Below are 12,278 nucleotides of genomic sequence, written 5' to 3'. Positions count from 1 at the left end.
CTTTTTAGCCTTTATTACCTGCATTATGTTTCTTCTATTGTACTTATACTGAAAAGGTCCTAAACATCTCTAGTTTTCTATGAAAGTATGATTAAAGCTATCTCATCATGTTGAAGGCCCATCTTTTTTTCATGGAGGAGCACGCTCAGCTTTTCAGATGAACATTCTGGAGTATAAGCCATTTTCCATATGTCTATGATATTCTCATTTCTTCTTTCTTTCCTTGTTGTTGAGTAATTCTGTATTATTTAATTTATAATTCTGTATGCTCAGTCCCTGAGATATTGTCTCCTCCTGGTTAGTTGTAACACCCAAAGTTGGCGATCCCATCCTGAGTGAAGATTTGATATGAGATAAACCATCATCCCTCCAATATTTAATACTCCCTCTCATAGAGTCATTTTCTTTACTTCATACTGAACATCCTGTATTTTTTTGCTTTGCAATAAACTCCTTTTTCAGTGTCTGCTGGCCTTTTGATTTGATGGTTCCATAAACTCCATTGTGACTAGGCACGGCATCTTTTTTAATCTCTGGGAAGTGACTTGGGTTATGCCCTCTTTCCAGAAGAGAATTCTTTCCCTTGGGCCACATTAGTTGCCCCGTAATCAACAGCACAAAGAGGCCCTTTCCTCTGCTTAGAGTGTCTGAATTCAACTCATTTCCCCTTTGAAGTTTACAATCTATTATCTATTGCAATCTCTTTTCTAGCCCTTTAATCATTTTTAGGGACATCTCATTTTGTGCTTCATTTTAAAATCATTGGCCTTAGGGTCTAAGATGAAGAATTCTTGTTGAAAGCTTTCATCATTTTCAATTAGGGAAGCAAATAATGAAAAGAATATAACTGTATAATAAAAGCAAAAACACAAATACACCCACATGTACCTCCAAATCCTGAACAATAAGCATGGTTTCTATTATTATTTTGTGTCTGTGTGTGTGTGTGTGTTCACTTGTAGATAAAATGCCATTTCTTGATAGTGGCTGTGTTTTATAGGGTAAGGCCTTCATACAGTGATTACAAAAACTAAATGAAATATTTAACCAATTATTGGTAAATGTGAAGCCAAAAACATGTTTTTCCTCAATTATCTGGAAATTTCATAAGAAAAGACAACTTTGGCATGGATTACTTCATCTTCAGTTTTTCACTATCTGCAGAAAGAAACAAATGAGATGCTATGTACCACTTTCCAAAAATGGAAAGCTCGAAACGAATTGTTTTTAAAGGAGTACAAATGACTCTCATGTAACAGAATGTTGGATCAACCATATACTGGCAGTTATACATTGGCTTTGTTACCATATGCACAATGTCTAACTTGAAATCCCACATGAAGTAATAAAGCAGAAAATTCAAAATTTAGCCCTAAAAATTACATATGATGGCTCATGTTCTCTAAACAATATGATTCTTAGGAAGTGTGTACATATGGCCAGGGGCAAGTCATTTACTCTACTAGGAGCTCAGTTTTCTCCCCTGTGAAATATGTATATTGTGCAAGGATTCAGACAAGGACCTTAGAGATGATGTTGTCCAAATCCTTCATTTTACATATGAAGAAACTGAAGTTCAGAGAAACTAGGTGACTCAGTTAGGGTTATACAGATAGTTCTGATCAAGTAAAAGAAATGAGATTCAAAGCCAGTTCTTCTGATTTCAAGAATTTGTATTTTTTCCAAGGCAAGACACTAAAATAAAGATCTCTAAGGTCTTTTTTTTTGTTGTTGTTCTAATTTCAGTTCAGAAAATCTTAATTTATCTTTGATGAGAATAAATATGGGAAAAGTTAATAAAATGGAAGTAAAGACTAATTTCAATAAAATTGCATTAGTTAACTTTTAAAAAATATAGTTTTATTTAGTGTAAATGATTGCTGAATTAGTGTGTTTTAAATAGAAAAAGAAAAATAATAGTATTTTATATCTTTATCTATGTATTCTAACCAAACTGGCCTATTAACTGCTTTCCATGTCCAACTTATTCTTCTTCCTTTAAGTCTACTCATGTCATTCCCTACATGAGGAATACCTTCTCTACTTTTCCACCCCTCATGGTGACATTCTGAAATCCTAACCATTTTTACATGACCAGTTCAAATGATGCCTGCTTCATGAAGCCCTCACTATGCAAATTATTTTTTGTCTCACAGAATCACAGAACTGGAGGCACCTCAGAAGTCATCTCATCTAGGCTATTGTTTGAGTGGTAGAACTCAATAATGGATTTGACAAGTGGTCATATAGCCTATACTTGAAGACATCCAGGGGCAGAGAGCTCATTCCACTTTGGGACAGTTATGATTATTAGAAAGTTTTTCAATAAATTAAATAAATAAGTTATTGGCTTCTATAGCTTCTATTTGTTACTCATATTTCCATACTCCGGGGACAAGCTGAATGAGTCTAATTTATCTTTCATGTGACAGTTCCTCATATGCTTGAAGACATTTGTGATTCTCTCTTCCCGTTGGGTCTTATCTCCTCCTGACTAATCATGTCTAGTTCTTAAGACCTAGTCTCATATGCCTTCATCTTCAGTCCTCATTGTTCTGATCACCTTTCTTTGAGTATATAGTATAGTTTGTCTTACGGTATAGTTTGTCCAGAAAATGTCTTTCTGGAAAAAAGAAGTGTGACTTTGCATAAGCTCAGTTCTCCTTAATAATCTTAAAATAAAAAGGAAATATGCTGAATAAAGTAAAGAAGAGCAAAAAAGGTAGTGAAAGGAAAGATATAATCATGGAGAAAACCTCACAGAAAAACCAACAGAGAAACTTAAGATATGAGCAAAGAAAAAAAAAAAGACCCTCTAAAAATGAGTTAATGATTAAATAAAACAAAATGAGAAACTCTAGAAAAAATTAATAATGTTAAAGTAACAATTAGACCTTCCCATGCTATAAATGGGAATGCATTTATGACAAGAACCTCCAGAGTAGTGGAGGAAATCAATAATAGATTTAAATAAAGTTATAAGAAGGGACAGAGACAGTGTGGTATAGTGGACAGAAGATTCTCCATGAAGTCAGCCCAATACCAGGACTCAAGTATTGTATATGAAACATGCTAAAAACCAACAAAACCAAATTACCAGGATAAAAAAATGAGAAATGTGAAACTAACAGCAGAGAGGAAATAATAAAATTATCAGAAATTGATAGTGCAAGCATATATCAAAAAATTGAAAAGGTAAGCAAAAATAATTAGATATTTACAAAATTATAAAATACTCAGATTAACAGGGCAGGAAATTGAAAAATCTAAATAATCCCATCTCAGAAAAATAAATTTAGCAATTCACAAAGTATTTTCCACAGGGGAGAAAAATCAGGGTCCATATGGATTTAAAATGAATTCTCCCAAGCATTTCAAGACCAGATAATATCTATGCTATTCTCAAGAGAGAAAGAAAGAAGAAAGACACCCTACCAAACCTTTGTGAAATAAATATTGTTCTGATACCCAAACCTGGTAGGGACAAAATGGAGAAAGAGAACCATATAGCTCAAAATCACTAGCAGAATCTGAAGAAAAAATATCAACAAAGAGGCTACAGAAATATATCCAAAAATTATTCATTATGACCCAGTTGGATTTATACCAGGAATGCATGGATGATTCAACACTGGGAAGACTATTAACATAATAAATCATACTAATAAGAAAAACAACAAATTCTCATGATTCTATCAATAGATATAGAAACTTCGAAGAGATATAGCATCTATGCTGAAAATGTTTCAAAATGTTAACAAATTGGAAGGGCTATTCTTTAATATTATAAAAACCTTTTATCCAAAAGTAAGTGTTAGCATTATCTGTAATGGAAAACAACTGGAAGCTATCTCAATAAAACTGGGATGAAACCAGGATGCCTGCTATTTCCACTATTATTCAACATAATACTTGAAATGAAAACTGCAGAAGGGAAACAAACAAAGAAAATACAAATAGGCAAAGAACATGCCTATGTTCTTTGATACTTTGATACTATGTTCTATGATACTTTGCTTGCGGACAATATAATTTACTTATAATACTCTAGAGGAATAAAAAACAATATGCTTTAGTAAAAGAGCTGAAAACAAAGTCCACAAATATCATAATCACTTCTGTATTTGATTGATAAGCACTTGGTAGAAGACTTAAAGAAATTTCATTTAAAATAACAAAGTATATTTTTAAATCTGCTACTTTCTGTCAAGATCCAAGATACCTATATATTCAATTGCCAAACAACTTTTTCCCCCACAAAATAAAATGAGACCTAACTATGTGGAGAAATATTTAGTATTTTTCTGTGGATCATACTAGTTTAATAAAAATGACAGTGCTATTTAAATAATGTAATTTACAAAAAAGAAGAATAAAATTTTCAAGGAGAATAATGGAAAAAATAGGAATGAAAGGAGCTGTTATCAGATCTTACATTACATTACAAAGCAGAAATTAAAACCACCATATGTACAAAAATAAAAAGTAAATCAGTGGACTAGATTAGATAAGAACTAGAAATAAATGCATACAATTGTTTACTGTTCTTTAAGCCCAATAACTTGAATTATTAAGGAAGATAGTTCTTATTCAACAATAACTGCTAGGAAAACTGGATAACAGTTTGGTAGAAGACAAATTTAGACCAATACTTCATACTACTTATACTAGATGCATAAATTGTCTAAACATAAAGTCACGACATAAAAAAAATTAGAGAAGAATGAAAAGTCTATCTTTTAAAACTGTGGTTAGAGAAAGAAATAATTATAATTTTGATTAAAGAGACAAAGACTAATCACTTTTCATCATATAAGATTTAAAAGGTATGTTACATAAATAAAATCAGTTCATCTAGAATTATAAGAAAATATACAGATTAAAAAGTCATTGTATTAAATATCTCTGACAAAAACATGACATTCAAAATCTATAGGGAGTTAGTACAAATATAGAATTTATTCCATTCTCTATTAGACAAATAGTCAAATTACATAACTACTTTTCAAAAGGATGAATACAAACCATTTTAAACCCCCTGACACATTTTCAAAATCACAAATAAGAGATATACAAATTAAAACAACTCTGAGGGATGATTCCACACTTATCCAACTGAGAAAGATGGTAAAAGAGAGAAAAATTCAATGTTGTCAGGGTTGTAGGAAAATAGTCATACTAAAATATAGCTGGTGAAATTGTGAATTAGTTCAGTCATTCTGGAAAAGAATTTGGAGCCACACAAGAAAAATACTAAATTTTTCATATACTCTGGCCTATTAAACCATTCGGATTATATCCTATGGAGCAATAAAAGACCCTTATGCACCAAAATGTTCTTATTAGCATTATTTCAAATAACAATTCTGGAAACAAAATATGCCCACTGAATGGGGAATTTCTGAACAAACTGGTATATGCATGTAATAGAATATGACTATAATTCTTGTTGGTTTCTGATGACAAGGGCTGGTCCCAGAGTGATTGACTGCTTGGGACACATAAGGATATGCTCCTGCTTCTGTGTACTAGTCTACAAAGGAAAATAACATCCTGCTTTCAGCCTTTTTTGCTTTGAAAAAAAATTCCCCCATTCAGAGAACAGATTAGAATTCAGTAGATTGGTATTGAGTAGTATTGGACTAGTGTAGTATTCGTATAGTAGTATTCAGTTGATAAGGTATAGAGGTCTGGGAGAGAAGGAACCTTGCGCATATGTGGTCTTTCTCTCTTCCTATTCTAAATCCAAGGAACTGGTAATGGCTGTTTTTGGACAAAAACACGTGGGATTCTCATGAGCTTACTCAAGAGGTTTAAGAGAAGAGATCCCAAGAGTGAACTTTCCCATCTTGAGAGATGACATCACAAATAAATTTCCTACAGTAGCAGATGGCAGAAACAGACATGTCTATGCCTGCTTAGCCTGAGAAAGAAATTCTTGGATGCTGCTCCTAAACCATAACCTCATGTGTAATAGAAGTTTTTATCTTCCTGGCATCATGATCCCGACCTACATCTAGCCTTCTAGATACAGAGTAGAGAGATCCTGGGCAGTGCCAACCTTAGGCACACAAAGTTCACCCCAACTGTCAACACTCCCTTGTTCAAGAGTTTGCTGATCAGCTCTTCTAGAGGAAAAAGGGAATTTTATGAACAATCCTCTCTTTTGGAGAAAGAAGAGTATTATCCATATAGTCTGCATACTCAGAAAAGAAGTAAAGGAAACCAGTAATTTGACAAAACAAGGGACTAGGATTTTGCAAACCTTTTGCTACTACTGTGATTTATTTGAATAGTGCTGGGCTATAATGGGAAAGTGGTTGCTTGTTTTGTATCCCAAAAATGTGTTTGCTTTTACTGTGAGTGATTTATAAGTTTTCTGTGTCTATTAATAAATTCATGTTGTTCTTTGAGAGCCTGATGGATTTTTTTGGGGGGGGTTGTTCTGTTTATAGGCATCTATGGCTCTTTTGTATAGGGAATTTACATAAATCTATAATCTATTCCATTCTCCATTAGATAAGTCTTCTATATTTTCTGTGGGGTGAAATAATCAACACCTGATACATATTTCTTATTATGAGTGATTGTACAGGAGTTATATTTAAAGATTTACTAGAGTGGAAGTTCTTGACCTTTTTTGGTGCCACAGACCTATTTGGCAGTCTGGTAAAACTGATGAAACTATTCTCAAAATGCTCAAAATAAAATACATGGCAGTATAAAATGAACCAACTATGTTTAAATCAAAATGGCTTTAAAAATCAAGTTCATGGCCCCAGGTTAAGGACCCCAATAAACTCCAGGTAGGATATAAAAAGCCAAACCAAGAAAATGATACTTTTGGATCATCCCCCAGGATTGGACTTGGAATGTGTGATTCTGGAGAGTTATGGGGAAACTTCAGCCACTGGTTATAAGTGATACCCAAAATTGAACATAATTCTCCTTCCAGATATGTCCTGACCAGGTCAGAGCATAGCAGGATCATTGCTTCCCTTATGTGAACACAACCTCTATTTGTGCAGTTTAAGATTTCAGTAACTCTTTTGGGAGCTATATTGCATTGCTGATTCACACTGAGCTCATAATCAACTAAAACCCACAAATCTTTTCCACACAAACTGTTGTCCATCCAAGTTTTCTCAGACTTCATGTGATACTTTGTATTTAGGCAGATAACCTGCATAATCCATGTTCATATTTCACATTTCATATTCATATCATGTGTAATGAAAACATGAAACTCAGCAAATATTTATTATGCACCTTTGGTATACAGCTCTATGCTAGACACTGAAAGCAATATGAGAACAAGTAAGACATAATCTCTCGTCTTGTAGAGTTAGTGTTCTGATAAGAAATATGAAAATGCACAGACAACCATTTACAGAATTTAAAGTAATAGCTTCATAGTTATCTATACATAAGGTGAGAATAGTTTATATTCTTGCATGAAGTTATTTATGAATGTTTTATATTCCTTATTAAAATATAAATTCCACACAGCAGGGATCCTTTCTGGGTAGTTAGGTGGCACAGTGAATCGAATACTTGACCTGGAGTCAAGAAGACCTTAGTTTACATCCAATTTTAGATACTTACTGGCTGTGTGACTCTAGGCAAGTTACTTAACCCTGGCTTGCCTCAGTTTCCTCACCTGTAAAATGAGCTAGAGAAAGAAATGGCAAACCACTCCATTATCTTTACCAAGAAAACTCCAAATGGGGTCACAAAGAGTTGGACATGACTGAACAATAACAATGCTTACCACAGAGCTGCATACCAAAGGTGCATAATGTTTGCTGAATTTGATTGCTTTCCCCAAGAAACAAAAAAGCAGTAAATATCATATAGCAAAGCAGCAACTACAAATTTCTGGGTGCTGTGAGGAAAGTTTATGGCTTACATATCGCATGGAATGGTTCCATCTATTTCATTGTGTTGAAAGGACCAAATGCAGTCAAAGTGATGGATGTTGTCATACTTAGAAGGGTAGGTCAGAAGGCTGTCATACTTTGGAGATGATATGGACCCAGAGAGAACCCAAACAAGGAATTAAAACAGAGTTTCCCAAACTAATTTGGCCGCAGGGCACTTTTGGGCTTGAAACATTTTGACAGAATCTATAAATGCTGGGGTGGAGTGAGAATGAAGTTGTTGGAATATCTGCAGCCCTGGGAGGTTTTGGAACAAAATAGATCAATTCGAACCTATTTTCAAACTAAAGTTCTGCCATATGTGATAAACTTGTTTTGATCCATACACATGTACTTTCATATTTAACATCTTAGAAGGAAAAATAATATTGACATTCCCCATTCTGTGCCCTCTCCCAAACTCTTAGTCACATGGTATAGAATTCCACTCATCGATGGAACACAATTTGGGAAATTTTGGATAAAAATGTATTTGAAGACAAAAATAGCCCAGCTGTATAATGGGAAGTGCTGAACATGGATTTAGGAGACCTGCTGTGGAATTCTGGCTCTGGCTATGACTAGCCCTGCTTGCTGTTGTTTCTGTTTAGTCATTTTTCAGTCATGTCTGACTGTTTGTGACCCTTCCTGGGGTCTTTTTGGCAGAGATAGCAGAGTGGTTTGCCAGTTCCTTCCCCAGCTCATTTTATAGATGTGGAAACTCAGGCAAATGGGGTTGAGTGCTCAGAGTCACACAGCTAGTAAGTGTCTGAGTCCACATTCAAACTCAGATCTTCCTGACTCCAGGCTCAGCATTCTACCCTCTAAGCCATCTAGCTGCCCCTAGTCAAGTAACTGTGGTCTAATAACTTTTATCATCTGTAAGATGATAACTTTACTTACACTGCCTAAAGGGTTGGAAATAATGCTTTATTTGACCCTAGAGTGCAGTTGAAATATGTCACATATGTTATTAATATGACATATGTTAATATTATATATAATAATTGAAATATATGTTGTATTTTATATATTAAGCTATTTTAGAGAAGGTCACAAGTTTAGACTTAAAAAAAAACAAGATGCTACAACGACTATGGTCTCTGAGCTTTTTATTTTTTTCTTCCTTCAGATTAAAATAATATTGAGAAAAGGAGCTTTCCCTTTCCCTCTTAACTCCAGCCACAGCTGATTCTGCTGGCTGTCTGGCTCCCCCTCATTTGCCCCAGCAGTCAGCACAAAGGTCTGTGAATGTTTCAAAGCAAGACTGTCTTGGAGTTATAGGGGGCTAAGGCCACAGGGCTCCACTATGATCCCTTACACGGTGGGTCTAGACATGGAGGAGCCATACAAATATGCTCCATTACTGTTACTACTGTTATTATTTCACAGGCTAATGTTCAACATTAGCCAGCTATCATTCAACATTAGCCAGATAATGTCCACATAAATTAAAATAAATATTTAAGGCTATTAAGCATATGGAAAATGAGGTATGAAGAAATAGCACAGAGATATTAGATGATGGTTGGGATAGTTGAATAAATCAAATGCTGCACATGTATCCACTCAATATCAAAAGATGGTGCATTGGGTAGCTTTTCTAAGGAGAACAGAGAAACACAGACAAGAACCATGTAGGATCTGAGAATGTATAAATGAATTGTGAGCTATACCATGAAAGAAGCACTCACATAAATGAAACTATAAAATCATTGAAGTATTTGTAAAAGCACTTGATGATATACTGGGGATAAAATGTTGAGTAAGACCTGACATAGAGTACATCACCCATTTAAAATATGAACAATCAACTTGGTTGTCTGTGTTAGAATAGTATTTTATTGTTTGGATTCATGGTGAGTGAAGACTGTTGGTATGCTGCCATGCAATACCAAGAGAGCTGGTTGTAGAGTAAGGAGACATGAGCTCAAGTCTTAGCCTTGACACTTACCTAGCTGTGTGACCTTGGGTAAGTCACTTGAGTTTTAGTCTTTTCATTTGTAAATTAGTGATAATATTATTTATACCTCATGGAATTGGCATGAGGAAAACATCTTAAAAACTACAAGGTATTCTACAGACATAGAATCTACTACTATTAGCGAACATTAGCCCATGGAATTAATTTTGTCTATGAGTTGGTTAGTGATAGACAGTAGTCTGCTATTGCTCATTATCTCAAACTTAAATATAATACATTTTCAAGCCTCCTACCCTCCAACAGACCTTAGGCTCTTGATGACAATTACTAACCTAGAAGGAGAAAGCCAAGCCTCATCACTACAGGGTGTGGGGGAGTGTGAGCCAAAAGTTAGAACTTTAGGGAAAAAAAGTGAAATGTCAACTGGAATTAAAGCTGGGAAAGATCAAGATGTTTTGAAAGGTTTATAGAGAGGCAAGGGAAAGATATAAGACTGAAAGAGAGGTTATGGCTATTCAGCTGGATGTGTGTGCTCGTTCTTTGTTGCCGAAGAAGACCATGCCATCAGAGAAATAATGACATGACTTGCATTTGACTTTGTTTTGAGTGAGGGAGGGCTGTGCAGGTCACCAGCCTCACTTCTCCTGCAGAGCCATCTGAATCCAGTGACCAGATATTCATCAGGATGCCTGGATATGACCCAGGATGAGGCAATTGGGGTTAAGTGACTTGCTCAAGGTCACACAGGTAGTGAGTATCAAGTGTCTGAGATGAGATTTGAACTCAGGTCCTCCTGACTCCTGCACTGGTGCTCTATCCACTACATCACCTAGCAGCACCACATTCAGCTGGAAAGGTATAGGGAAGGAACACTGAAGTTTTAAGATTCATTGAGAAGAAACAATGAAAAGTTTCTAAAAATCTACAGTAGTTCTAATTATTACCTACATACTCAGCAACTCCAACCCTTTATGTGAATTGGCCACTAAAAAGAATAATGTGAGATGCAATGTGTCATAGTAGATGGAAAACTAGCCTCATGCCATGAAGTCATTGCTTTGATACATCTAGGATGTGTGATCCTGAGCAACCTCCTGGTATTTAGGCAACTCCTTATGATTATACAGCTTGTTCTTGATTTGTGTAGATAATGAATCCCATAAAGGGGTTCTATGTACTCAAATTCACACTATTGAAATTTGCATTTTATGTAAAATATGATAATCATGCCAAGTCCCATGAAAATATGCAGGGGGAAGTTGATTAGTAATGTAACCTCTTAACGGATTCTTTATCCCACTAATTGGGATCTAGATATCAGCTGTAGAAAAGATGCTGACTTGGATTGGTAGATGAGGTTTCCTCACCTGAGAAGTCCTTATTCCAATTCAATTCTGGGTCCAATCCTTATATCCAGCAGAAACTTAATAACTATCACGCTTTACCTTGCAATAACATCGGAAGGAAATGTACTGTTATGCACTGTATTGTTGGGGAAGTAATAAAGGTATACTTGGACAACTTATCACTTATATTAATAGCCATCTATGGTGTATTTTAATTTTTAAAAAGCTTTCCAGGCTTTAGGAGAGCACAGGCATATGTATTGTGGGTAATTATCCACTCATGATTGCTAGAAACTACAAATTCATGTGCACAACATGGGAAACAAAGTGGGACTCCATGATGAGAGGGAAAGTTCACTGGTCCTTCCTTTTCTTATGAGGTAAGCGTCCTGGGGCAGAGGTGACACCACTTAGGGGCCATTATACATGAAAGTAAGTGATAGTCTTATTACATAACACTGATATATGGAGCTGTCAGTGACTCTAAAATAGGAATTCAAGGTACAGAAAAGTGGGTCTGACATCTGTTCTATATTGTGGGGGAATATGCAGATACTCTAAAAAGATTATTTTATTGGTAAATTAGAAAAACATTTTGTCAATCCCTTATGGCATAGAAAAGACATCACACCTTTTCTCTTCCACCTTGGATCCTTCTGTTTATGACTCACTGACAACTCAATATATCAGTGTCCACATAATAAGCCACTGTTGTTTGCTTTCATAGGTCCTTGACCCTGTATCACAGTCTTGTTAAATGCAGTGTCCTTTCCTGGGTCAGGAGTTAGGAGAATTGGCTGCCAGAGGGAGTGTAGCTCACGAAATTGGATTGCAGGAAACAAGAAGGGGGAAGTTTTCAGCTCCTGCTCCCCCTCCCCATCTCCATGTCTATTATAGCTGATGACCAGCAGTGCTTTCCCTGTGGAGAACTGAGCGCTAGAGTACATGCATCAACCCCCTCCCTCCTCAAAGAATACCATCCCACACTCTCAGAAGATCAAGACAGAAGTAACATAGATGTTAGCCAGAAGGCTTCATTCTTGAACATGTATCCCCAAATTTAAAAAAAAACTGGAGGAGGGTTTCTTT

General features: G+C 35.4%; 1 protein-coding gene and 1 long non-coding RNA gene across 3 annotated transcripts in view; one reads left to right on the top strand and one right to left on the bottom strand.

Moving 5' to 3' along the window:
- Positions 1-2,346, top strand: part of LOC140511252 (uncharacterized) — a 52,677-nt gene extending 50,331 nt beyond the window's left edge. The window contains exon 5 of the long non-coding RNA XR_011969481.1: positions 2,157-2,346. This is a non-coding gene — a long non-coding RNA (uncharacterized lncRNA). The remainder of the gene's footprint in view (positions 1-2,156) is intronic.
- Positions 1-12,278, bottom strand: part of C1QTNF7 (C1q and TNF related 7) — a 146,509-nt gene that overhangs the window by 69,452 nt on the left and 64,779 nt on the right. The window lies entirely within an intron of this gene.

Source organism: Notamacropus eugenii, chromosome 6 (assembly GCF_028372415.1).
Source record: "Notamacropus eugenii isolate mMacEug1 chromosome 6, mMacEug1.pri_v2, whole genome shotgun sequence".
Lineage (NCBI taxonomy): Eukaryota > Metazoa > Chordata > Mammalia > Diprotodontia > Macropodidae > Notamacropus > Notamacropus eugenii.
Note: the sequence above shows the minus strand (reverse complement) of the source record. Positions and strands in the feature narration are given on the sequence as shown.